Source organism: Aythya fuligula, chromosome 3 (genome assembly GCF_009819795.1).
Source record: "Aythya fuligula isolate bAytFul2 chromosome 3, bAytFul2.pri, whole genome shotgun sequence".
Classification (NCBI taxonomy): domain Eukaryota; kingdom Metazoa; phylum Chordata; class Aves; order Anseriformes; family Anatidae; genus Aythya; species Aythya fuligula.
The window spans coordinates 5,767,551-5,791,956 of NC_045561.1; the positions used below are offsets into that span (position 1 = coordinate 5,767,551).

General features: G+C 40.1%; 1 protein-coding gene across 5 annotated transcripts in view; it reads left to right on the plus strand.

The window, feature by feature from the left end:
• The first annotated feature begins 540 nt into the window (after positions 1 to 540).
• Positions 541 to 24,406, plus strand: part of PLCB4 (phospholipase C beta 4) — a 202,798-nt gene continuing 178,932 nt past the window's right edge. For 3 of the 5 annotated variants that reach the window (XM_032184312.1, XM_032184306.1, XM_032184311.1), the window contains exons 1-2: positions 1,101 to 1,173; positions 21,392 to 21,451. The gene's annotated coding sequence lies outside the window, so the exon portion shown is untranslated. Of the gene's footprint in view, positions 574 to 1,100; positions 1,174 to 3,067; positions 3,099 to 21,391; positions 21,452 to 24,406 lie in introns of those variants that run through there. The other 2 variants (XM_032184308.1, XM_032184307.1) reach the window with 2 other exon arrangements.

The following is a 24,406-nucleotide window of genomic DNA, read 5'->3' on the forward strand; positions in this document are numbered from 1 at the left end:
CACTAAAATTAAAGTCCAAGAGGGTGAGCTGTAGGACAAAACAGATGGGGAACCTGCTTCGGCTGTAAAACTCCGCACTTTGTTTGTCTTTGTGGGTGTTTATATTTTTTCTTGATGCAGACGTAAAGACTTCTCATACAAAGCCAGAGGGGAGAGAGAAAATTGAGACCAGGCACACAACGACAGCAAACAGAGGAACACCAGGGACAGGGTGTTACGTGGACAACACCACAGTGGCGGTTTTCAGTCAGTTGCTAGCTGCGAGAGGGCTGGCTGGTGTTTGGAGAGGGAATCCCACACTCTTGACCGCATGTGCACTTAGAGGAGGCTCAACGCAGGACGAGCAAGCTGAGCTGCTGCTCGCTTCAAATAAACCACAAGTAGTCCAACTGTAATTCGGAGACAAAAATTTGAAGGGAAAAAAAAAAAAAAAAAAAAAGCAGCTGACCTCACAGCACGATTTAAGGCACTGCCAGGCCCTGAGGTTTTCACAGAAGAGCGAAAAGGGGCTCTCGCCCCTTTCTTTGAGGAGTGTTTCTGGACTCAAGACAGCCGTCTCCTGCCCCTTTTGGGGTCGGTAAGCCTCATTTTCCCGTCAACCTGAGAGAACGGGGGAACCCTCCAGCCACCTCTGACACAATCCTTTCATCTCCCCAGCTCTGCGCTGAACTCTACAAAGGCCCGACCGGCGGCGGGGGGGGGGGGAATTTCTTCCCCAGCCTTAAAAACCCCGTAGTAAACACGGAGCGGGGGCCTGGCCAGACACAGCCGCGTGGGTGACACGGGGACAAAACACAACCCGGCGTCACTTGCCATGCGCTGCCCAAGGCCCTGGGCGTTGGAGGAGGAGGAGGAGGAGGAAGAAGAAGAAGGAGGGGGGGGGGAGCGTGGATCGGGCCGGCCCAAGCGGCGCTGGGGTTCCCCCTTCCCTGCCGCCCCCCTCCGCGCTGCGGGGGCTGCGGCGGGGCCGCCGGGCGGGGGGGCAGCAGGAGGAGGAGGAGGAGGAGGAGGAAAAAAGGGAAGGGAGGAGGAGCCGGGAGCCGCCGCTCCGAGGCGGGCGGGTTGCACACACTCGCACAAGCACAGTGTGCGGAGGAGGAGGAGGAAGGAGGAGGAGGAGGAGGAGGTCGGCGCCTCGGCGCGGCCGCGGCCACCCTGCGCAGCGCGGCTGAGGTAAAAGGCGGCGGCCGTTAGGGAGCGACCGTTGGGGGGGCGACCGTTAAGGGGTGGCCGTTGAGGTGGTGGTGGTGGTGGGGGGGTGACCGTTGGGGTGCCGGCAGCAGCACCGCGTCCTTCCCTCAGCAGCGGCTGTGCCTGCCCCGGGCCGTAACCTTGGGCTCCCCGCTCCGCCCGGGGCGGCTCCCCCGGTCCCCCCCGGTCCCCTGCGGGTCCCCTCGGGCTCGGTGCCCGGCCGCGGAGCCCGGCGTGTGGCCGTGGCGGTGTGCGCGGGGGGCGCTTCCCCTCCTCATCCTCGCTGCCAGCTGTGCAGTTCCTTGGAGCATCCGGATTGTGTCAGGGCTGGGCGGTTTGACAAATGTTTCTGTGGAGTTAAGTATAACTTTCTTGCGGTGGTTTCTTTTTTTTTTTTTTTTTCTTCTTCCTCCTTCTTGGAAGAAGGCTCACCTTTGAAGGTTTTTGTTTGTTTTCTTCCCAGATGAAATGAAAGGTCTCTGGGGATACGAGTGCCTGGGTTGCCTCTGTGTGTGTGTGTGTGTGTGTGAAGTAGATGCAGGCTTTTGAAGCCGCTTGCTCTGTGGTAACTTCCAAAGCCAGGTGCAAAACAATGTTTCCCTTTTGCCACCGAGGCTGTGCACCCTGTTTGATGCGTGGCTTTGAAATATGTGCGGTCAGACACCTGTTACTTAATGCTGTTTATCCTTTCCAGCTACAGTTAGCCAGCCTCGCTCTTCTTTATTGAGTATCCGAAAATAAATGGCACGTATTCCTCTATGCTAGCATGTAGTAGAAACCCGGGAACCTAATGTGTTTGTGAGGTGTGTGATGCGTCTTTGTTAGGTAATGCTTTCTCGAAGGGGAATCATTTTGGAAAGTTATCAAATAATCTTTATCCGTGAGAGAATTTACATAACGTTAAAGTGCCCGTGGGGATGCATCCGTAAGAAAGACTGGCAGTCAGGGCTACCCGGAATCCAAGTCTTGCACGGCATAAATCTATATTCAAGTGTGAAACACTCTCATAGTGCTTAAATAACGTTTGGGCTTCCAAGCTTCATGTGATGTTGTACTGTGGAATTCTCAAATTAATACATGGAGTTGACGTGGAGCGCGGAGAAAACGTCGCATTTCTGATTCTGCAAAAGGATGGAGCAGATTCTTTCATAACATGCTTGTGTTGGTGGTTGTATTCTGTCATTTACTCGAGGAGTTGTAGCAAGCTGACAGGATTTTCTCTAACTTCTGAAAGCGTAACATTGACAGTATTTATGGGCTTTTTCCGGATGAAGGGTATCTAATATTGGTGTGTTCCACAAAATAATTATTGTTATGTAGAGCTGAGTGGTTTTGTATTACACAGAGACGATTCCTTAATGTGAGTTGGGAAGAGACTTATTCCTCTCTGCAACTGGTAACTTTGCAAAGTAATTAAAATAAATTACAGTTTTCAGGGATGAGAATTCCTTTCCCACCTATTAATACCACTCTAGCTTCAAATGTCAGTTTTGATTCATCTCTTGATGATAGCACTAAAAACCAGGTATTAATGTGAAAGTTAAACCTCTGGTGAGAATATAACTGCATGTAGCTGTCAAAATAAAATTTTAAGATCTGATTTGATTTCTGGATGTGGATACATACATGGTAGAGTAACAATGCCTATTATTTTATAGACATGCACCCACGCAGAGGAGCTTTGTTCTAAAACAGTTTTTTCTGTCATGAATTTATGCATAATGTACACTCTGCTTTTTCTTGCTGTGCAGGGAATAAAGAATCTTGAGAGGGAAGAGGTAAAGACCAAAAGGGGGGGAAGAGAGATTTCATATGAATTTCCCTTACTGGCAGAGGAAATACCTTCTTGTTATGTGCCACCCAAAATCACTGGTTGTGTTCGGCTTTCCCATTTTTCTAAAATAATGGTGAGTTGTTTTGGCTTGGTGTATGCTGCTGACTTCTGTTGCAGACTTGGCCGTTTGTTCCAGTAATATCTGGCTGTGATGATGAACTTGGGGCTATGTTGTTAGTCTGTCAAATATTTATTACAGCTTTGTAGGAATTGATTATTTGTGCAACATTTGCATACACTGTGTTGAAAACTTCTAGGATTATAACTTCCATACTTCGTGAGTTTACTTACGTTGTCTTCTTGCTCATTTTTTAACTTGTCACTTTTAGTGGTCTACTTGTATTGTTTTGTGGTTTACTTTCCCTTGGTGGTTTTAACAGCTGAATTACTGTTCCTTCCTGTTCGTAACTTGCAGAAGAATGAAGTTTGAGACTGCTGTTTTCATATTTTCCTTAAAATTGAATTAATCCCTTTTCCAGTTGAAAGGCAGAAAAGGGACAGAGGAATGCTTATCAGAACTTTAAAAATGAGAACAAAAACTTAATCCAGGCATTTCACTTAAGAGTGACTAGTTATGAAAATTGATACCTCATTGATTTGTTGGAGAAGACTGGTTTCCTCTGTAGTTTTAATCATCTCTCCCATTAGACTCAGAATACTGTTGTAAATTAGTTTAGAAGTGAAATTTTCCAATTCGTAAAATCTCTGGTTGGTTGTTGGTGGGAATCATTATGAAAGGTTGCATAAGCATTATTTGCAGGGTGGCTAATGAGTAGCCTGGGCTTAGTTCCATTCTCTAATAAATAGGTGCATTGTGCCGCTTCGAATATTGCAAACTCAATAGCTTGTCTTCGTTTACTGATTTTGCAAGATGTGTTATATGTACAGTTTGGGGAAAACTCTTTAATGTCATTAGGGGTTGTACATGATGGAGATATTTACGACACGGACTATTAACCCTTCAAATGTTTTTTGTTGGTGGTGTTTGTTTTGTTGTTTGATTATTTTTATTTTTACACTGTTTAGGACATCTTATTTTTATGAAAGACTCATGTGTAGTACTTATCGTAACAAAATGACTTAAGTGCATGCATCAAAGGCTTGGATGAATTTTATTCAGTGGGACTTTCTGGGAGCAGGCTTTGTGGTACTCTTGCTGCTGCACTAAAAGTATGTGTAGGCTTGACTTTGATGTGAGGTATTGGACTTGTATTTCCAAAGATCTGACCTCCAGTGGGTTTGAATATATGCAGTGCTGATATAAATACCAAAAATTTGTGCTTTGATGTTAAGGGGCCTGTTTTGCTTATGCTCTTACTCTGTGAACATTAAGCTGTAAAAATCTATCTCACTGTTTCTTACCCATCTCTTTAAGGTAGAGGTTTCTGGAATTTTTCTAAATATGGATAAAGAGGTTTATGAAACTGTGGAAGACAACAGTTCCAGAATGGCTCAAAGTCTAATTAACAATGCCTAGCAATAACTTCTGGGTTCCAGAAGGATGTACGGATATATTTGAGTGCTTAGAACAGAGCTACAACTTGAGGAGGAGTATCAGTATGGCCCTTTCACAGCCAGGACTCTGTACTTTCAGGGCATTATGATTCCGGGCGGTTATGTGAGGTACAGAAATAGATGGAGCAACACTGTTATGGCTTCAGATATTCCTCTCCAGCAGCCTTCTAGATGTTGAGCTGATCTTATACTTGTGAGGATGTTGCTGCTGGGATCTTGGAAGAAAACCAGTACTTGTTTCCTCCTTTTGAAGACCTGTATCAGCCTTATGTACGGTGGTGAGGTGCTGTGGTTTCTTTTGTCAGTTTGTCTATACAAGCCATTCTCCAGTGAGGCTGTTACTGCTGTTAATAGGATGGTGCAATATCTAGGTATCATCCACTCAGAGAAGAACTCATTAAATCTGCACCCAGGCAACAGCAAAAGGCTATCGATTTCTGGAGAAGGAAGGAATGAAACAAAACTCTCCTCTTCTACTGAAGAGCCCAGCCATCAGGCAGACTGTTACAAAGTCATACTTGCCTGTTTGCCATGTTACTAGGCTTTGATGAATGGTATTTGCCAGTGGTTGTAAAGCTTTGTTTTACCTTTGGAGTTCTAAGCACCAGTCTGTCTTTTCTGTGCAAGGAAACCTGTTCCAGGGATCAGTGCAGGTGTCACTGAAAGGCTAGGCTGCCGTAACTTAGTGTATCTGCTCATGAAAAGGGAAAATTACGAGGTCTCCAGCTAGGTAAAGCCACTTGTCTCTTTCACAGCTTAGGTTTCTGTGGCCACTTGGGCCCTTACTCTGACCTCTCTGTGGCTTCCTGCTCTCTTCCATTGCCAGCAATTTGTATTGATCCTATCCCACCAACTGCTAAGAGGTGGCTGTGGGACAGTGGAGATCACACAGCCCGTGGCTACAGGGACGGAGAGGTTTTACTTGTCCTCCCATGTTGTGACCAACTCATTGAATGAGGAGGTGAATCCATAATCTGACTTTCTGCAATTGCTGTGTGCTCTCTGATGGAAGTTCTGCTCCATAACCAGAAAGTTTGATGTTGCATCTCTCCTCTTGCTTCTTGTTCAGAAACATGGTTTAAGTAGGTGATTGGCAGCTGTCATATATCTAAAGTTTTGGTCTTATTTTTCATTTCACATGGAAGCTATTATTTTACTACCACAATGATGAAACTCTGTGCTTGGACAATTAAGGGCTTGTTTGTTTCTCAAATCAAGAGCTTGTTTCTTTAACCAGTAACAATAACTTGGAGCTCTAGGTGGCTGTGTTCCCAGCTCCTAGGTTTGGAAAAAGTTGGTTCTATTCAGTTGACTTTGGGGGTCTCAAATTCTGACTTGCTTTGTGAGATGACTTTGGATGACCACAAGAAGATCTATTAAGGTGTAGGTTCAAGGTTAGGTTCAAGAGTAACTGTTCAGATTGAATGCGCTTCTTCTTTTAAGATGTTATACTGATGGATCATTCATTTCTTTGAAATGTTGTAATCAGGGCCTTTGCTTGCATTTTTATGCAATACAATATGAAAATATGAAGAGGAAAAATGTACGGATGGTTTTTATACAACTCTGATAGGTGGATTACATTTTATATCAGGTCTATCATTATGCCGTTTGAGAAAGCTGGATATCCAACTATATCCACATTTGTGTGCATTTTGGTGAGGAGGAAGCTGATATGAAAATAGTATTGAAGAGCACATTACTCTTGAACGTGTAGATGGATTTCGTTTTCTAACAACATCTATATTGGATTTAGGCACACATGTTCCTGCAGACTGGAAGTGAGCAGTCAGGAGGTTAGTGACTAACAAAGGCAGCAAATAGAGTAAGGACTTAAAAGGTTAGTAAGAAACATCTCTTGGATTCCAGCGATCTGGTTTCCATGATCCTGTGAACAATGTGATGTTGTGGCAAATAATAAGGAAGGTCTGTGAAATGTAAGCTGTGGTTTTGAACAAGATAGGTTGGATGAAAGAGCTTCTCATGTCAAAGTGGTAATTTTCCTCCTTGATCTTTTAGGCCTTCATTCCAAAACTAAGAGATTTCTGTTCTCCTTTTTTTTTTTTTTTTTTTTCCTTTTTTTTTTCTTTTTCTTTTATTTTTTTTTTTCTCCCCTTCTCCTCTATCACTCTTTCCTGAGCTTGAAATTGCTGTCTCTCTCACATTTGTTTTTTGTTTTTCCTACCTGAGACAGTGGTGATATTCATTATTCCTGCTGCTGTGTGCACTAAACTTGCAGCATGATCTTTTGGACATTATTTTTTATCTAGTTTCCTTTTAGTTGAGGCTACGTTCTGGATCCAAGACGCTTGTCCTTATCACAACCTTTAGACATCTATATTGTTGCTGCAGATGCTAAAGGGAAACATAGGGAGGAAACAGAATTAACAGCTACAGTAAGAGCCTACTTGTTTTGCAATACTCAAATTAGGATGAAAGGCTTTTTTTAAGCAATGTTCAATATTAGTACCTTCATGCAAGTTGCTCTTTTACTTACACAGACACGATAAGGACACGTTACTCTAATTCATCCAGAGTTCCTCTCAAAAAAGTGAGTGGAAATAGAAGATAAATGAAATAATGGGGTGTATGAAGTGGAGTCATGGAATGGTTGCTCTGACTAGGCTGACATGATTTAATGAACCAAACAGAATTGGTATAATCACTTCTGTGAAGGACTGTGATCAGGGAAGGAACAGTGGTTTTGAAGAAGAAGGGGGAGGGGCTGAGGAACTTAAGGTAGGTTTGTTTGCAGAAATTATAATGGAGCTTATTTCTGTGAAAGGAGAGGTGGTGTGGCAGGTCTGCCGATCAAATGGACTATGTATTGTTCCTAAACCTTGACTGGAAGGCAGATGGGCTGTTGCATGATTTAATTTTTTTTTTCCCTCCAGATATAGCTTGTGAGGGTTGGTGCAGATTAATTGGGCTCTCTGCTGGGTGCAGAGAACTGTACTGCATGCCTGACATCAGCAAAGAATAGACCGAGTAATGATTTTTTTTCTGGTCTTACAGTCTGTTATTTGTGTACGACTTCTCTCCAAAATATGCCTTCGAATAATTGTCATACGCTAAACAACAAGGCAAAATGGAATGTGATTGCAGGTATATCAGAGCAGCTTGCAAATGAGGTGCTGCAGTCTGGCATACGAGCTGTTAGTTGCAGCTAATGTGAGTATTTTGACATCGCGGCTCAGCTTGTAATTTTCACATTGGAAATCTCCTGCATCCGTGTATGCTGCAGGTGCAGGGGAGCTCTCGGAAATTCCCTCAGCCTGTCTGCTACCCCTCACATGATGCAGCTATCTGCTTTGATTGGTGAATTCCCATGCTGAAGCAGAAGGTGGGGGTATGGAGGAGACGGCAGAGCTGCAACCTGGGAGAATAACTGAGGGCTCAAACAGGGCAGCCTGAGTAGGGAGGAGATTCAGCTGCTGCTTGCTTTCCTGGGAAGACGGTGGTGCCATATCCAGCCCTGCATAGCAGCTGTAGCTGTTTCTGCCTGCTTTAAAGCTAGGAGAGGTAGCCCTTGTGTCTGTCATGTTTCGCCTGTGGAGGGTCTGTTGTGCTTATAATGTCTTTCTGCCTCGGTTGAACCAATACAGCAATTGCTTCCAAACCCTTCACATCTGGCAATGTCTAGCAGTCTGGCTGTTGTTTTTGCTGATGTGCTGTTTTTCAGCTATGAAACGTACACAGGCTTTTTGTTGACCTGTCACTATAGCAGGTGGCACAGCACAGAAGTAACTTCTTAGTAAGCCTTTGCCCAGGTCAGAACAAAACGGGCAGCTTTTTAATTGTACAGGTTACTGCTTCCCTTCATTCTTGTATCGTTCATTTAGCACTGCTCACCTCAGGCAGTCCCTCATCTACTTGGCTGCATCCTAAAGCGTTATGCATGTGTGGCCCCATGTGCTTTTTTCATTTTTTTCCACCTCTGCCCTACCTCCTTCGCAGATTGAAAGTAGTGGAATGTGCACGCGCGCCTCGCCTGCCCAACAGGTGGTATACGATAGAATGGTCTCCTTTGAGACATCCTAATGAGAGCATAAGGTTAACTTGAAGTCATATAACAGTGGTTTGTTACTGTGTGCTGTTTCGTGTGTGTATCTTTAGACAAGAAAATGTCTTGCAGCTAAATTGGCCTTTGTGTCAGGTAATGGAAGAAGTATTTGTACTGCTTTTATGTGAGTTTTCACCATCTCATCCCTTGTTGAATTAATGAAGGCTGACACCTTGGAAGGAGCATATGGCATTTAACTGTCTCTGAGGCAAATCCAATTAAAAAGTTGATGTACTGCTGATGACCTTGGTAACCTGTACTGGTACTTTTGTGAACGGGTGTACAGATTGGGGTACTCACTCCTACGCAGACAAACGTCTCTTTTTTGCAGATTTAGCTGTTAGTAAACATTTACTTTGGAAAAGAAAGACGGCTGATCACTCTAGTTCTCTTCAGTGAACTGGTAGTAAGGATGTATAGGCGCTTAGATGGACAGGAAAAAAAAACATAACAGCTGTATCAGCCTTCTGCATTTTGTTTTTCTCTCTTAAGCTTTATGAACATTACTATGGAGTTGCTGTTCCTACTGTGTGTTTTCATTCAGTTGGTATGGAAGGTATAAATCTTAATTTCTGCTAGTCTGCTTGAGTTCCTTTACAAGACTTCTTATTAATGAAGTCTGCACTGCAAATTGTGGTTGATAGGGGAATCACAGCTCACTACTTAAACCTTTATCAGCTAGTCCAGGTTGTGTGTAAAACCTCAATCACCATTTATCTGCTGCATCTTCACTTTCAGTGCTGTAACTTTCCTTTCATTAAATTGCAGCCCCAGAAAAATTAACGTGTTGTTCTCAGCTATGGTAACAGATCACCAGTTTGCTTATTCAGTTAGTGTTTTTTTTTTTTTTTTTTTTTTGTTTAATGGTAGGGATATTGTACTTTCCAGATCTTGCTTAGATCCTTGTGTTAGTTTCTAACAACTTCCTACGATGAGCTAAAGGCCTTGTGTAATGCAAATGTAATCCTAAGTGTGGGGAAATCGAAAGTATATCTTTGTAGCAATTCTTTGCTATACAAACACATTTATTTTGTAAACTTCTCTTGTATTTAAAAAACAACAACAAACATTTGAGATGAAAGCGATACTTCCATGAGTAGCTGTGAGTTGGTGTAAAGTAGGGTAATTTAAAAACAAAAACAAAAAACAGTGAGCTTAGCTGCTGAGGACTTTATCATCTCTGTAGCACTTCAGTTTTCTAAACTGATTCAACCTGTCAATAAGTACACGCTCAATTTATATATCTTTGTTTTAGTTATGCTTCCTTAAATAGTGCCCCGTGATCTTCACAGTTCTCATCCTGGTTATGCTTCTATTTTATCCTTGATGAGACACTGCTCGCTTTAATTTACCATAACCACCTCCCCTCCCCACAGAACAATTGAGGCTGAATATTATGAAAACAAAGATATAATCCCAGCTCTCAGATGCTTGCTATGTTAAAAACATCTATTAAGTTGATCTGAAATTATGCGGAAAGAAATACAGGTAGTTCTTCAGGTAATTTTGAATCATCAAATGATTGATACGGTGAGTAGTTTTCCATGATTCAGGTGCTGAGCAATGTGGAGATTACTTTATGACTCTTGAAAACTGAAAAACAGATCTTGAAATTCACAGGTAGAAATGACAGCGAATTACATTGCTGTGTTAACTGTTACATTATACAGTTCTGAGAAGTTGGCTCCGAATCACCGTAATTTAGTATGAGAAGGTTTGCTGTGTATTTTCATTTAACTTTCTTCCATTTTTTTAATGGATTTTTCTACAAGACACAATCTTAATACAGCAAAATAATAATAATAAGAAAAAACCCTAGTCATGTAAAATTACATTTTTTTCATAACTTAGTTTTTTAATTACTTCATTTTTTTTCCATTCTCTTAATAAAGGCTGATATCTAAAAGAATAGTTCCTGACTTCTAGTGGCACTGAAGTACAATAAAGACCTTCATGACTAATTTGAAACTTTAACCGTAACTTGGATCATGAAGGTGTTGGTTTCCACAGCTCCCAGATGAAAGGCAAAGCCTTTCTTCAAATTTTAGAGGTAGTAATTATCAGAGCAAGTTGTCTTTTTTTTTTTTTTTCTTTTAAGAGCTTTAAAACTTTATATCTAAAAGGTGGTACCTTATAAACCTACGATATTTGTCATGTAAGGTACATCTCTTCCTTAAAAATAATTGGTAATTTAAATGGTAATGGCTTTCTGGTAATATTGCTTAATTTCATAAGCCCTCAAAATTTCATGGAATCCCTCAGTAACTAAGAAACCAACTCATTTCAGTTTAAAAAACAAAACAAAACACAGGTGCTTCTCTATACATGAAATACAAATAAATTCCTGGCTGTCTTTTTCCCTTTTGTAGAAGTTGAAGGAAAGATGACACTGCATAGTTATTTTTAAAACACAGAAAACAATTCTTATTTAAAAATGATTGGAAGTGGACAAATCTTTTTTCTTTCCATCTCTTCAAAGTATCATAACCTCTCAGGTTTTTAGGAATTGAAGAATGTTTTCTTAAAGGCCTTGACAGGTCACATTTTGCTTAGCTGGATAGTCTGCAGTTCAACTGGTAATTAGCATGCATGTTTCTTAATGACTGAAACAAAATTTTTAACCGAAGTTGTCTCTGTGTTCAGCAACGTCTGTTGACAAAGTGTGCGTGTTACAACCATGTAACTTAAGTCAATGTGAGCCTTGTATTCATTTCCAAATCACTTTGTGCCTCAGCTAAGAAATCTCTCAGAAGGCTGTTCAATTTATCTGTTCTCTTATTGCAATCCCTTCACAGTGAGGTTTCTGCATCTGCAGGTTTTATAGGCCAAACCTGTTTGTGTCTACTTACTCGTCTATTTTTCATTGTTAAAAGGGAAAATAATAATAGAGGAAAATTGCCGTATGAGGGGTACGTGACTGGAGATGTGATTTGTTCTGTTCTCAGCAAAGCTCATTCTGAGCAAAGCCCATGAGGTAAGGATTGGTGAGATGATCTTTGAAGAGCTGATAAGAAGCAGGGTATATAAATATTAATAGTGCAAGTGGCTCTGCAGACCATGTCTAGCTCAATGCTGCCAGTGTTGCGCTGTCATTGGGACTGTGTTTTGGCCTGGCAAAAGTTAGAGAAAGTCACTCTTAATTTTTCCTCTCTGTTCAGCTTCCCATCTTTAGAAAGACTTTATTGGCACCTTGCAAGGTATTAGTGAAGCTTGGATGATGCTGGTCTGCTGACTGCTTTGATATGCTGTATCAGTGGTGCTATAGTATGTTATTTTTATGATTATTTTGTACTGGTCTACTTGCTGCCTCTAAAAAGCTATCAGTTGCTTAATTATACTTGGAAGCAAAGCTGAAGACAGAGTGGGAGTAAAAGAAAAGCCTATTCTATCCAGTAGATAAAGCATAAAAAGAGGCTCCTCATTTTTTCCTCTCTTGAAATTAGACCTGACAAAGAGAGAACCAAAATCTGAAAAGTGCGTAGTATATTGAATGATCAGAAATGATGATTATATTCCTGTACCTGTTGTAAAGAGCACCACCTTGACCTGCAGAGCCCTCCTGGCACTTATGTTGGGCTTTGACTCAGGTACTAGGAGGAGGCATGCCATCTGTGAGAAATAAAACTGAACTGGGCACAGCATGCTGCAGCAACCCAGCCCTTCGGAACTTGAGATATGATTACATCAGTTTGTATGTTTTGCAGGTGAAGTACTTCATTTGGCTTCAGAACTTAATTTGACAATTTCCTTGATATACATCCAAGGAAGGTCAAATTATTCCATCTAAAGTGAAATGTATATCCAAAAAGTTGGGTCAAGAAAAACATGTTTTGAACTGTAGGACTGGGATGAAGGTTAGAGCTTATAAACTTTTGTGGCGTGGGAAGGATAGGGCCCACCTTGAAGGCTGTTTCTTTGCTGTGTGGTAATTCTAGAGTCTTTCTCCATTTTTTTCTTCCTGTATTGTTTGGACATAGGCATATCTGGCTGTAGCGAGAACTTTTTTTAAAATTTACATTTCTTTCTGTTCCAGGCCAGGATCTGGGTTAAATACAGTGTCTTGCACACACACCTCACCTCTGGTGGTCTGACTATGATAATTTTCCAATCTCTCTCTTATCTGTCATGGTAGTGCCTGACATGACAGTTCATTCTCTTATGAACACTTGGATACACAACAACCTTCTGCAATGTGTACTTGCAGTTTGATCCCTTAAAGTATGAGGAATTCAGGAATGTTACGTAGGTTTAGTACGATCCCTTAAGGGTTCTTTATTCATGCCCTAAATTGCAAGGTTTCTGGGGCAGGGACTATCCTTGCATTATTTATTTTATGGCATATATTGCATTTCTTCTTTTTTTTTTTCTTTTCCTTTTGACCTGGTTGGCGACCGTTCATTGGTACTTTAGATGAGATAATATACTGCAGCACAGTGTTTTTAACTAAACTATTGAGTGTTGTAAGTTAAAAAGAAATGGCCTCCATGTTGTTCAGTTCAACGTGCTGAAGTGTCTAAAGGTATAAAGCAGCTTTCAGCATGATTAAGACAATTTGTTATATTTTTATATTCCAATTGTTGAGACTATTTTAGTGTAATAAGAAGGCTTACAGAAGCTAGCAGCATGCGTGTTAACAGGGATTCTGGTAAATTACTTCTTGACCTTGAATTGCAAATCAGAATGTAGGAAATCAGGGGCATGCACATACTATAGCAGAGCAAACTCCCAGGCGTGCAGCTTAATGTATGGAGTAAAGCATTGCTCATTCTGCTTAGATTGACATGTCATGCAGCATTAGAGGCCATTGTCTTTAATACCTTTGTTATGGAAAAGATCCAGTTTTGATTTATAGCCCAGCAGTAGCGAGGTTCCATTCTGTTCGGTTTTAGAAGTGTAGTCTGATACAGAGCATTTAATCAAGTGGTCTGTTTTCGTATAATCTGTGACACCAGTCTTCCAGCAAAAATGTAAATGTGCTTCTTGGTGTTATTTCTAGGTATGAGGATTCCCTCTGTAAACCTCCTAAGTCAGAGCATAACTCAGGAGCTCTCCCCCCCGCCTCCCCCTTGGCAACTGTACAGCCATAGTCTGAATCAGCAAAGCTTGCTTAAAGGGACAGTCTCAAGTCAAAACCATACATGTGTATATATATGTATGGCTTTTTATTTTGTTTTTCAAAAAACGTACTCAAGCAGCTGCACACATGAAGTCTGCCACAGAATATCCCTGTCAGTTTTAAAACCATTTAGCTGGGTTGTGTTGTTTCTGTTTCCTTCTTCTCTTTTCTAGTTCTGTGAAAAGCAATAAAAACAGACTGCATAGCTGGATGAGGAAAGCAATAGGAGAGATTGGGCAGAAATTGCTGTCAAATATACAAAGCATACATCTAGAAAGATGTTTCAGCTGTGCTTAAAATTATTTGACACTTTGCAGTTTTACAACACTCAGATCTAATGGTGATTCTGGAACCTCTTCTTAGGCATTATATGTACTTGTTAAAAATGCTGTTTGCCCAAATGCATTTGTAACATCAGTATCAGAGGAGCCTGGAGTTGAATACAATTTTTCAAACAGAGGCAACAACATAAGCATTCAGCAATTCTTCTAATTGCAGTAGTAAAGATCAGTCTAAAAATTGGAGCTGCATGGGGTAATAGTTTTTGATCAAGTGGGACTACAAAATTATTGGCTCGCTTTTAGGTGTAAGTTTTTAATGTGTGCAGCCTAGCACTAACCGGTGCTGGCTACCATCATCAGTGATTGGTTTTAATACAGCATAGGACCCAGGATGTTTGCACAGTGAGGCTCTGTAAACCCCTGTTGCAGGTGTGTAATGCTTTAATCTGCTTACTGGACAAATAGAAAATTAAACTAACGTCTCCCACTTTTTTGCTTGCCGGGAAATCTGACCAGCCATATCAGATTTTGTCCCCAAGAAATTGCATCAGTTTTTTTTTTAAAAAAAAAAGGCATTGTACCTGCGACTTAATGTTTAAACTTGGTATTAAAACACAAGAGCAGAATAATGCAAGCTGATAATGCAAATGGTTTTCTTGGGTGGATTTCAAATCCTGTGCTAGTATCTGGTAGAAGTTTTATTTTCTTGCATTGAAATACAGTGCTATTTCCATCACAATAATGCCAGTTTTAGCTAGCTGGTTGCTGCTGGATTCAGAGATAGTAATCAAAACTGTTTTGGAACGTAACTCTCAGTTAAGTACAGTGAACATTTTTCTTTTATGCTTCATATTATGCAGTGACTAAACATGTTTACTTTGAACTGGGTATGTGTTCTAGGTGGGTAGCAGTAAAATAAAAGTGTGTTTAAGCCCGCAGTAATTTAATTTCAGCTCTGTACATTTTGTTGAGACGAGAAAAGCTGCTGGCACTTAGGCCCTGCAGTGCATTATGAAGTGGCTGCCAGTCACATTCTCCTATGGAATTAAAACAAATGGAAAGGCAGAGTGAGAAAGGGGAAAAGATATTTACATAAAATTAAATGTCTGTCCTGTGGTTTGCTTTTGTTCATAATGCCTGGTTACGTAAACTTCTTCCCACCACCTTGCTGAACTTGGAGCAAAGCAGGTTTTTTGTGGTGTAACATCCGCTAGCATAAAGTTTCTTGTAAAGAGACTGTTTTGTCTCCACTGTGCAGCCCAGAAGGAAGGAAAGAAGGTATGGAGGGGGAGCATTCTCTAGAAGTGCAGGTGGCTTTAGTAATTGATAATGTTTTGTCATGTAGTGGTGTTTTTTGGTGGGAGGAGGGGATGTATCTTAATATGACTGCCAAAAAAGGGACTGTATTTAAAAGCTGAGCACATCTATCCTGGAGGATATTACCCTACTATGATTGGCTGTGTACTTCTCAATGTGTTATGAGACAGAAAGACTTGGATAAAATAGCATGCCCACTCAGTCTTGTTTTTGCACTGTGCAGTTCAACTAGTATTATAACTGATACATAATTATCTCAGTAAATATTCAAGGGGAGAAATAATGCTGTATAATCCCTCTCTTACTGTTGTCGAGGGTTGCAATTATAGAAGCACAGATCAAAATATGCTGCGTGGGAGTTGCTGGTCTGCATTTTGAAACATGAACAACAAGAAATGAACTCTCAGACTCTGGAGCACAGGGACACATCTCAAAAAGAATGACTGACCTGTGGTAGGATTTCTGTGATCATGTTGAGATGTCCCTGGAGACCTTAAATTATTGCATTTTATCTTTTTAAAGATTTAAAGAGCTGGCAGCTGATGGCTTGCTGGTCTGAAAGAAGCATCCATTCTCTTCCCCTCTTCTCACCTACTGCTTGTTTCCTGGTTGCATCGGCTGCCCAGGTTGCAGGCTGGATGCTGGGATTGCCCCCTTCATTTCTGTTTTCTTTGGGTATGGTGAGAGGTCTTACTTGCTCTTAGTCAGAGTGCTCTTTTTTTTTTTTTTTTTTTTGTGAAAATGATTTCATTGGCCGAAGGAGAATAAAAGCATTTACACATAATTGAGCTGGATTCTTTGCAATGGCTTAAGTGAGGTCTTGGATTGTTACTGCTTTCATCTGCAGTGATTTCATAGATTAAAAACCTCTCAACACTGCAGCAGGATAATTTTGGTTCCAGAGAATTACTGTAGATGACTGAAGATAGTGTTTGTTTTTCTGAGGAAAAACAAAATATTCTCTTAAGACATAAGCAAAAGTACCTGCAGGAACTTTAGGATACCCTGAAATGTCAGCACTCAAGTTACAGATTGTTTTGTAGGCCTGTTACGTTTGCATACTGATAAGAGTTTGTGGTATCTATTTTGTATTGCATAAACACACTGCTGTTTATTGCCTGGCTCAAGTGATGTAGTTTTATCAGATAAATATAACTCATTCACTGTATGAACAAGCCAGAAAGATTTATTTACATAAATAATTATTGAGAGTGTACTTAACTATTATTCATCAATATACTTTTCATAAAGAATAATTTCTGGCCTCCAATTTTTTTTGGCATCTCTCTGGAAAATAGTTCGCTTATTTCAGGAATTCAAGATACTGAATTATGCTCAGCAAACACCAAGAAGTAGTTGAAGAACTAAGCTTTCAACATAGCTGTATGCATGCAGGTCCTGAGTTGAGAACTTTCTTGACTTGTGAGAGTGTGGCTGGGGTCAGATGTATGACTGGTAAGTAGTGTATCACGTGGCACTAGCAGCAGGTTGTGTGTTTCCTTTGTTTAATAAATTTCTGGCTTAATTCCGTGAAGCTAAATGCAACTGTTCTTAATTAATCCAGATGTGATTTTTGAGTGTGGCATTCTTTTAGCAGAAATGGATTAAATATATTTGTTCACTGGCTCTGAAGTTACTGACATTTGTTTAGCTGCTGCTTTTCTCTGTGTCTGTAGGTCATAACTGTTTTTTATTTCCTTGGGAACAGACAGCCTTAGGCCTACAGTCAGTACCATCCGGGTCAGTATCGGTGAAGAAAAGATGCAGTTATCTGGTGACTGAAAAGGCTACTGATCTTGTGGATTAGTACGTGAAATGTTCCAGAAAGATATGCCAGAGGCTCCACTTATGTAATGCTTTGAGCAGGAAGCTACTGAATTGTGTGTAGTGTGTGTCACCAGCAACAGCCTGATGTCCCTGGCACGGCTCCACTCCAGGAAGGAGCTGAGGTTTCTCCGAGGCTTCAGGCGAGGATGAACAACTTGACAGCATTAGCCCTAGCTAGAACAGTTTGCACCATTGAAGGCAGGACCTGGCAGCACACAGCCTCACTGCTTGCTGTCGGAGGCAGGGGGCTGACATCCTTTGGTTCCTTTGGTGTGGGGGGTTTCCTGCCCACAAGTGTGTACCAGCTGGCATTGTCTTATCAAGGAGTTAGCACTAAAGCAAGTGTGATTTGCAGCTTGTTGTTGTTGTTATTACTTGCAGATCTTGAAAAAAAAATTGCAAAGGAAGAAAGAACTGTTTTAGAAATTGCCATGTTATTGCACAGGGGATTTAGGTCTGTGGGATTTAAAAGAAATATGTGTCTTAAAACAACTAACACAACACCATGGCTGATGGTCCTTTTTGGCACAAAATGAGTGAAAGTTTGGTAGGTAATGACTGTTTTAGAGTAAGACCAAAATCGTTGTGGTTAAATTAAGATTTTAATGGTCTTTTCTAAATCAGGTAGTATTACTCCACGTTTAATTAGAATCAGGCAGAAAGTCCGTATTCGAGTTCTAAGGTTTTATTCTCCCAGTGGGCAACTCAAGTGAGTGCTCTTCATCCTCTGCCAAGTGTTCTTAGGTGGGAAACCACTGGAGACTTCTAGGAATGTGTTCCTGTCAGGTCATTCTTTGATCTTTTCAGAGATCAAAGTGGTTTTTTTTTGTTTGTTTGTTTGTTTTTTTAAAGTTTTCTTGTTCAAAAAAGTAAAGCTTTGGGATCCATTGACAAACCCAGGGTCTCAATGAAAGCTGTCTGTTGTGGTGATGGATCATCATGATTTAGCTGGGGATTTTGAAGACCTAATCCCCTGGTAATCTATAAAGAAAAACCTGAAGTCACACAGTGGGGAGAGACAGACAACTTGGTAAAGCTCTGCTGCCTGGTTAAGGTGATAGCATGGTTCGGATGACTAGTCAAGAAACAAGCCTTGCCTTTCTGAACAGTAGCTCCGAACTAGGTAAAAGCTTTGTCTCTTGGTGTTAGTGACATTTCAGTAGGAGAAATAAAAACTCTATTTGCTATCCATTATATGGAAGTGAAGATGTATGGTCCCAATGGCTCAGCTCTAACATAACTGCTTTTCAGATGGATTTTGAAGACCATTTTTATGTTGCTTCGCATTTTGATAGGGCCAGAACTTTCTGGTGAATACTGCAGCGTACCTAGTAGATTTTAGGGCTAATTTATAAATGGGTACTACCATACCAGGAAGAGTTGATATCACTGGACATGTGCAGCCGAGCAAGACACAGCTCACTTGCACAGTCTCTCTCAACTGTATCGTACAAAACTATTAAGTTTAATGGCCATGTTTTCTTATTTTTTTTTCAAAAACAGATCAGTTCACTTTCAATGATTCCCTTTCAGCTCATACTTCATATATACAAGTGGGCTGGTGAGAGTAGCAAATCTCTGCAGTACAAAATAGGAGCTGCCCTTGATTCAAGTTGAAAGCTTATTTTTAATACTGATCCATTTCTTGAGTTCAGCAATGAATAAATGCTGCTGGAGTTGCTTGCCTTTTTTTTTTTTTTTTCCCACCAGGAAGAGAAACTGTTCTTCTGTAAAATTCTGAGGTTTTCTAGTCTTGGCAATACTCTGGCTCATGCAGAAATGCATATGCGTGTTCCCAGTGACAACTGAAAGTCCAGTTTCCTTTCCTGTTGTGAAAGGACCAAAGTTATAAAAAGAAGTTTACCTTGCTTGTAAGGCCTGGATCGACTGGCAAGCACATAATGCATAAGGATGCTCTTAATTAAGAAAGGAAGTGAGACACCAGAGTTTAGATAGCACTACTAAATGCAAAGAATTGGGTGGCTAGTTAGTGAGAGGTATTCTGTTTACTACTAGATTATAATTTGTGCTGGACAGAATAATTAAATTGCTAAGTTTGGGACATTTAAGTAGATTCAGGGATGCTGGGTTTCAGAACGGAAAGTATGCTGTCTGTCTTGCTTTTCTAATCATCATGGATCTTCAGCAGCAGTCTGAGTCTTCAGGGGTCTGTAAACCCCAGGGTGAAAATCTCTACCTGTAATGTGTCAAGTAGAAGAAGGATTAGTATTATCTATTGTGTAGCCAGTGATGATTAATGAACGCTTCAGCATTTGATGCCTCAACAACTGTTTAGGTTTTTAGTTGCAATTGAAATCTGTGATACTTGTCTGGTTAAGTGTTCAGGAATTTAGGAACATAGAATCAATGATTCTCTGGAGGAAAAAAAAAAGTATCAAGGTATTTAAGACCAGCTTATTTACCTCTTCTTTGGTTCCTTCATTTATTTTTCTTGGGACAGGAAAGGAATGAAAATATTAGGAATTATTAGGTATGTCTTTTTGGCCTTTACAACCAGCTGTGGAACAAAGGATAAACCTGAGGCTGCAGCTGCAGGCTGTTTCCCTGTCAGTATTTGAGTTACTGTGAATTAAGGGTTGCTCTGCATTTCTGCCTGTGTAACTGAGACCTGACTCTGGCTCTAAGTGTTTCCGTCAAAGAACTTACCGTCTTACTAAAAGGCCTCTGGAGATTTTGAACACAAACAAGATCTTGAAGAAATAACTGGTTAGAAGACAATGATTTTGATATTTATGTAATTAATGAAAGAAATCATCTTCTCTTTTAATTTTGAGATTGTGTTCATCTGTGTATGTGGAACATGAGAAATTTCAGAGCCCAGTGGCAGTTTTACCCTGAAAGCTGTAAATGATTGAAAACAGTTGAGAAACAGATTCTGCTTCTGTTATGTGCATTAGGTGTGGCATGATGCTACTGATTTCAGTGGAGCTGTGCTATATTTCATGCTGATGTAACTGTGTTAAAATTTGACCACAATCTGCAAGAAAACAAATACTGAATATGTATCTGGCATTGCAGACTACTAATACAGTTTACATGCCTTTAAAATATTTTTGTAACGTTGTTGTTTTTCCAACAATAACATGTTTTGAGCTGTGAGTTTATTTTAGCACTAAACTGATTTCGGTTGACCCTAGAAATGAGTATAAGGACACTTCTGTGTGTAGTTATTAGGTGGTGGAGATGCAGCGATACCTTCTCATGTAATTAGATGCTATTCAGGCCATTCTGGAAGTGCACTAGCAAAATAAGAGTTTGGGGCATAAAAAACCAAAAGCACTGTGTGCTCTTTTATTAGAAGAGCGCGCTGTCAATATTTAATAAGAATGAAATACCTAGCCATCATCCCCTGAGTAGCTATTTATGTTCTGGAAAAAGTTCTGTTTTAGTAGAATTTTTGGGCAACTGCTGGAGACTTCACCAAAACAGGAAATGATTTTCTTTAACTGCTCTCATTGCTGTAATTGTGACCGCTGTGGTTCTTAGTGACTCTGGTATGATACTTAGGGCATTTTATGCACCGTGAGTTTTCAGGGCAAAATGCTAGACCTTCAGCATGCTCTGGCATATCTTTGGCTGAGAGTTTGGGTTCCCAGAACCTCTGTTTCTATAATCTTGCTGGGGTATCTGTGTGTATATACACATGCATATGTGTACACACATGCGCATATATTTTTTTCTCCTACACTTCTTAAAAATCTTAAAGGTACCAGGTCAGATTTAATCCTGAGTGTGTGCATAGTGGATGCACTCGATTCTATGTTTCAATTTATTTTACCTTCAAGGGAAGAAAAAAACATGAAGCTTAATGACAGAGCAAAAAATAGAACTTCAGTCCTAAAGCATAGGCATTCTTGATGGACATTCATTTGAAGGATCTATTTAAGTTTATTTTTGCGTTATTTTGAAAACTGAACACTTGGTTTTTTGTTTTTTGCTTTTTTTTTTTTTTTTTCCTTTCAAAGCCTCTTCTAATGCATAAGTTTCTAAACTAAATTTGGATTTGACTTCAGTTCTGAACGCTTCTGTCCCCTTCATTCCTCTTTCTGTAAATATGCTGCTTTGCTTGTTGTGTGGATGTTATCCTCATGTCCAATAATGGATGTATTCTGATCCATTATGAGAAATTATTTCTGGGGGTTAAAAATGCCTTGACATAGCTCACTGCATTTTATTAACTGGATATTCGTTTGTACAATTAAGTTTTTTGTTTGTTTGTTTTTTAGGGGAAGGACGTCATCTTCTACAATGGGAATTTCTACGGAGTAATTTCTGATTTTCAAAAAGTAAGTGTTTTTTCTATTAACCTTTTAATCTGGTCTTTTTTTTTTTTTTTACTAGATAATTTACTTCAAGTTTTAAAATATTGCTTAGTGTTTCAATGCTGTGCTGGAAGTCTTAGTAGAATGAGGAATGTGTTCTGAAAGAACAATAGTTTAGGTTCATGAGGGGAGAGACTTCATCAGGAATTTAGGTCACAAGTCTGCAACTTCAGAGTATGCTGAGCTCTTCTGAAAACCAGGTACCTTGAGACTAAGAAAGATGTGTAAGGATGGCTTGGTACCACTGGCAACTTGAGGGTTTTATAGGTACTTGTTGACCTCATCTTTTTGTAGTGGCCTAACATTCTGTGGAGAAGGGGTTAAGGAATGAACTAACCTCTCTTTCCTGCTAAGGCCCAACCTAACTCCCGAGCTTATGTGGATCCGTTCATAAAACAGCTGCAAAGGCAATGAAAGCGCTCTAGTTTCAAAGTATTTCCAGCTATTTCTTCTTACCTCAGATTTGCAGAAAACATAACATCCACACAAAATGCACTCAGGTCACTTGCACACCACCTTGATTTCACACTTTAAGTACTTCTAGTCTGACTGTAGTTTTATATATGCCATTTGGCATCAAGGATTCTTACCCTTTTGGGTGCTGCTGACTGGAAGCTGCTCTCCTCTGAAAGCACCAAATCAACACAAAATTCCACTTGGTTCAGTACCCAGATCTTAAGCAGGCCAAAAGGGCTGTTGAAGCAAATGCTAGTTTCTCACCAATTCTGGGTAAGACCTCAGCCTTGCCCTGTTGGCCAATCCATTCAGTTTAGTTTAAATAAGTTCTTTGCCTATCACCTCAGTATATAGGAGCAGAGTTCTACCCATGCACATACAGTTTAGAACATTCACTCTTCCTTCAACTGAAATTGTTGTAAATGACCATTATGGGATAATGTATTTACTATTTGTTGTTGCTTATATAAAAATGTATCTAAATTCACATCAGGAATCTCAGGGTCATCTGGAGTCTGAGATGAGGATTCCAATTCCAGACAGATTTGCCGTACAGGGATGTCTTGGGAAAATTTCAGTGCAGAAAAGTAATTGATACCAAAGGGTGTATGGGTGCCCTAGTCTTCTAGAATTTTAGAAGTAATAACACAATGGCAGTAGGCAGTGTTTTATGTACATATAGCCTTGGTATTAGTCACTAAAACATCCCAAGATTTTTTTTTAAGTTGTTGTTTTTCTCCCACAACGTACACCACAAGAATTTGGGAAATTTGTTGCACAGTGACACGGTGTTTTATCACAATTGGTCTGTTTATTTGTAAATGATTTAAAGTATTTCTCTTATGGGCAAAAATTCTGTTTGCTAAAATAATAATAAATAAATAAATAAAACCTACATTGGCCAGAAATAGCTTTCTTCGAAAGTAGAAACTACTGTAAATGTTTTTTTAGACTGTTGCTCTAAGAATATGGGTAGTGCTAACTAAATTCTTACCCAGGTGTAAGTAGTAGAACTTACTGGAGATTCAGAATGGAAATCATACTAGTGATAGAACTGCTGGGGTAACTGGCTCATTTGTTAGAATTGGTAAAGAAGGAGGGGATGAATCAGTGTACCTTGAGTGTACATTAGCTTCTGCATTTGAGCAACTTGCATGCCTTCAAAATAAAACTCTATGTAGTGGTGGTAGGAGTCATTAACGGTGGAGTTAGGTGTGAAGAAAGTTATGATTGTTCCTTTTCACTTTCTACTTAGATGCAATTTTAGCCATTTAAACATAGTTTACATGGGGATATGCTGTAGGCTTTGCACATCTTTAAAGTTAATAAAACCTTTTGGAACAAAGGAAAAGTTAATTCCACAACTTCTCAACTTACATGAAGTAAATATGAAGAAAATTTGGCTCAGTAACAAGAAAACAAAAACAAGAAAAATAGGCCTGGGCAGTTGTAATTTATACAGTCAGTTACAAGGTCTGCTAGCAGTGTACTGCAGTTAATACTAGTTACCTTGAGGATGCCTGGGAGAATTTTTTTTGGATAGCAAGCACGCTAACATATCAGATTATTAAAGGTAAGTGAGACTGTTGTGCAGTATTGTCTTTTATTACAATGTGTGATTTTTGAACAGTATCCCTTCAGGAGCTGAGGTCAGCCAGTGGGTCCTTACAGGTTCATTCTGCTTACAGAGTGCTGGGAGGACAGGAGGGTGCAAATAAGAGATGTTGCCTGAATCATAGCACATCTCTATGTATAATAATCACCTCTTTTAATGCTGTCAGCAGCTATGGGAACTTTTGCCACTTTCCTATTTGCAGAGAGACTGAGCTATTACCCAAATAAAAATTGCTTTATTGATTGTAGTCTCTGACACCCTTGAAAGGAGGAGTACTAAACTCCTGATCAAAGTCTGTAGTGTTGAAGCCAGGCATAATGTTCAGTGGGCATTTCTGAGCAGAGTGGTAATTAAAACAATGTTCTGATCATTACATGATTTTTATTCATTACCGCATTTTAGTTGATTTTTATGGAGGTGGAATAAGATCCCTATGGCATTTTTACAGATTAGAAGTGTAGAGTTTCCTTCTGGAGTGAAGGGCACAGCCAGATTATTGGGTCTTGGTATTTTTGATGAAATTGCCAGTGCTCTCATGTGGGTACTTTTGTAACGCTCTCTCAGATGTTGAGTTAAGAACATTCACTCCAAAGTGATTCTTAATGATCTCTGTATGTTGTCTCCAGTAAGAGCCAGTTATGTTAATCCTGCCTCTGTTAATCCTAATTATGTGATTGTGTATGGTATGATTAAAAAAACAACCTACCTGTATAATTACATGGAATTCACAAGGAAAGGCCTCACTCCCTGATAGCCTGGACTTGCGGAAATGAGCATTCTGCCAATGTTCTGTTTAGAAGGTAGCAGCCCACTGGAACAGTCACTAGCTGACTGTTTACCCTGTAGGC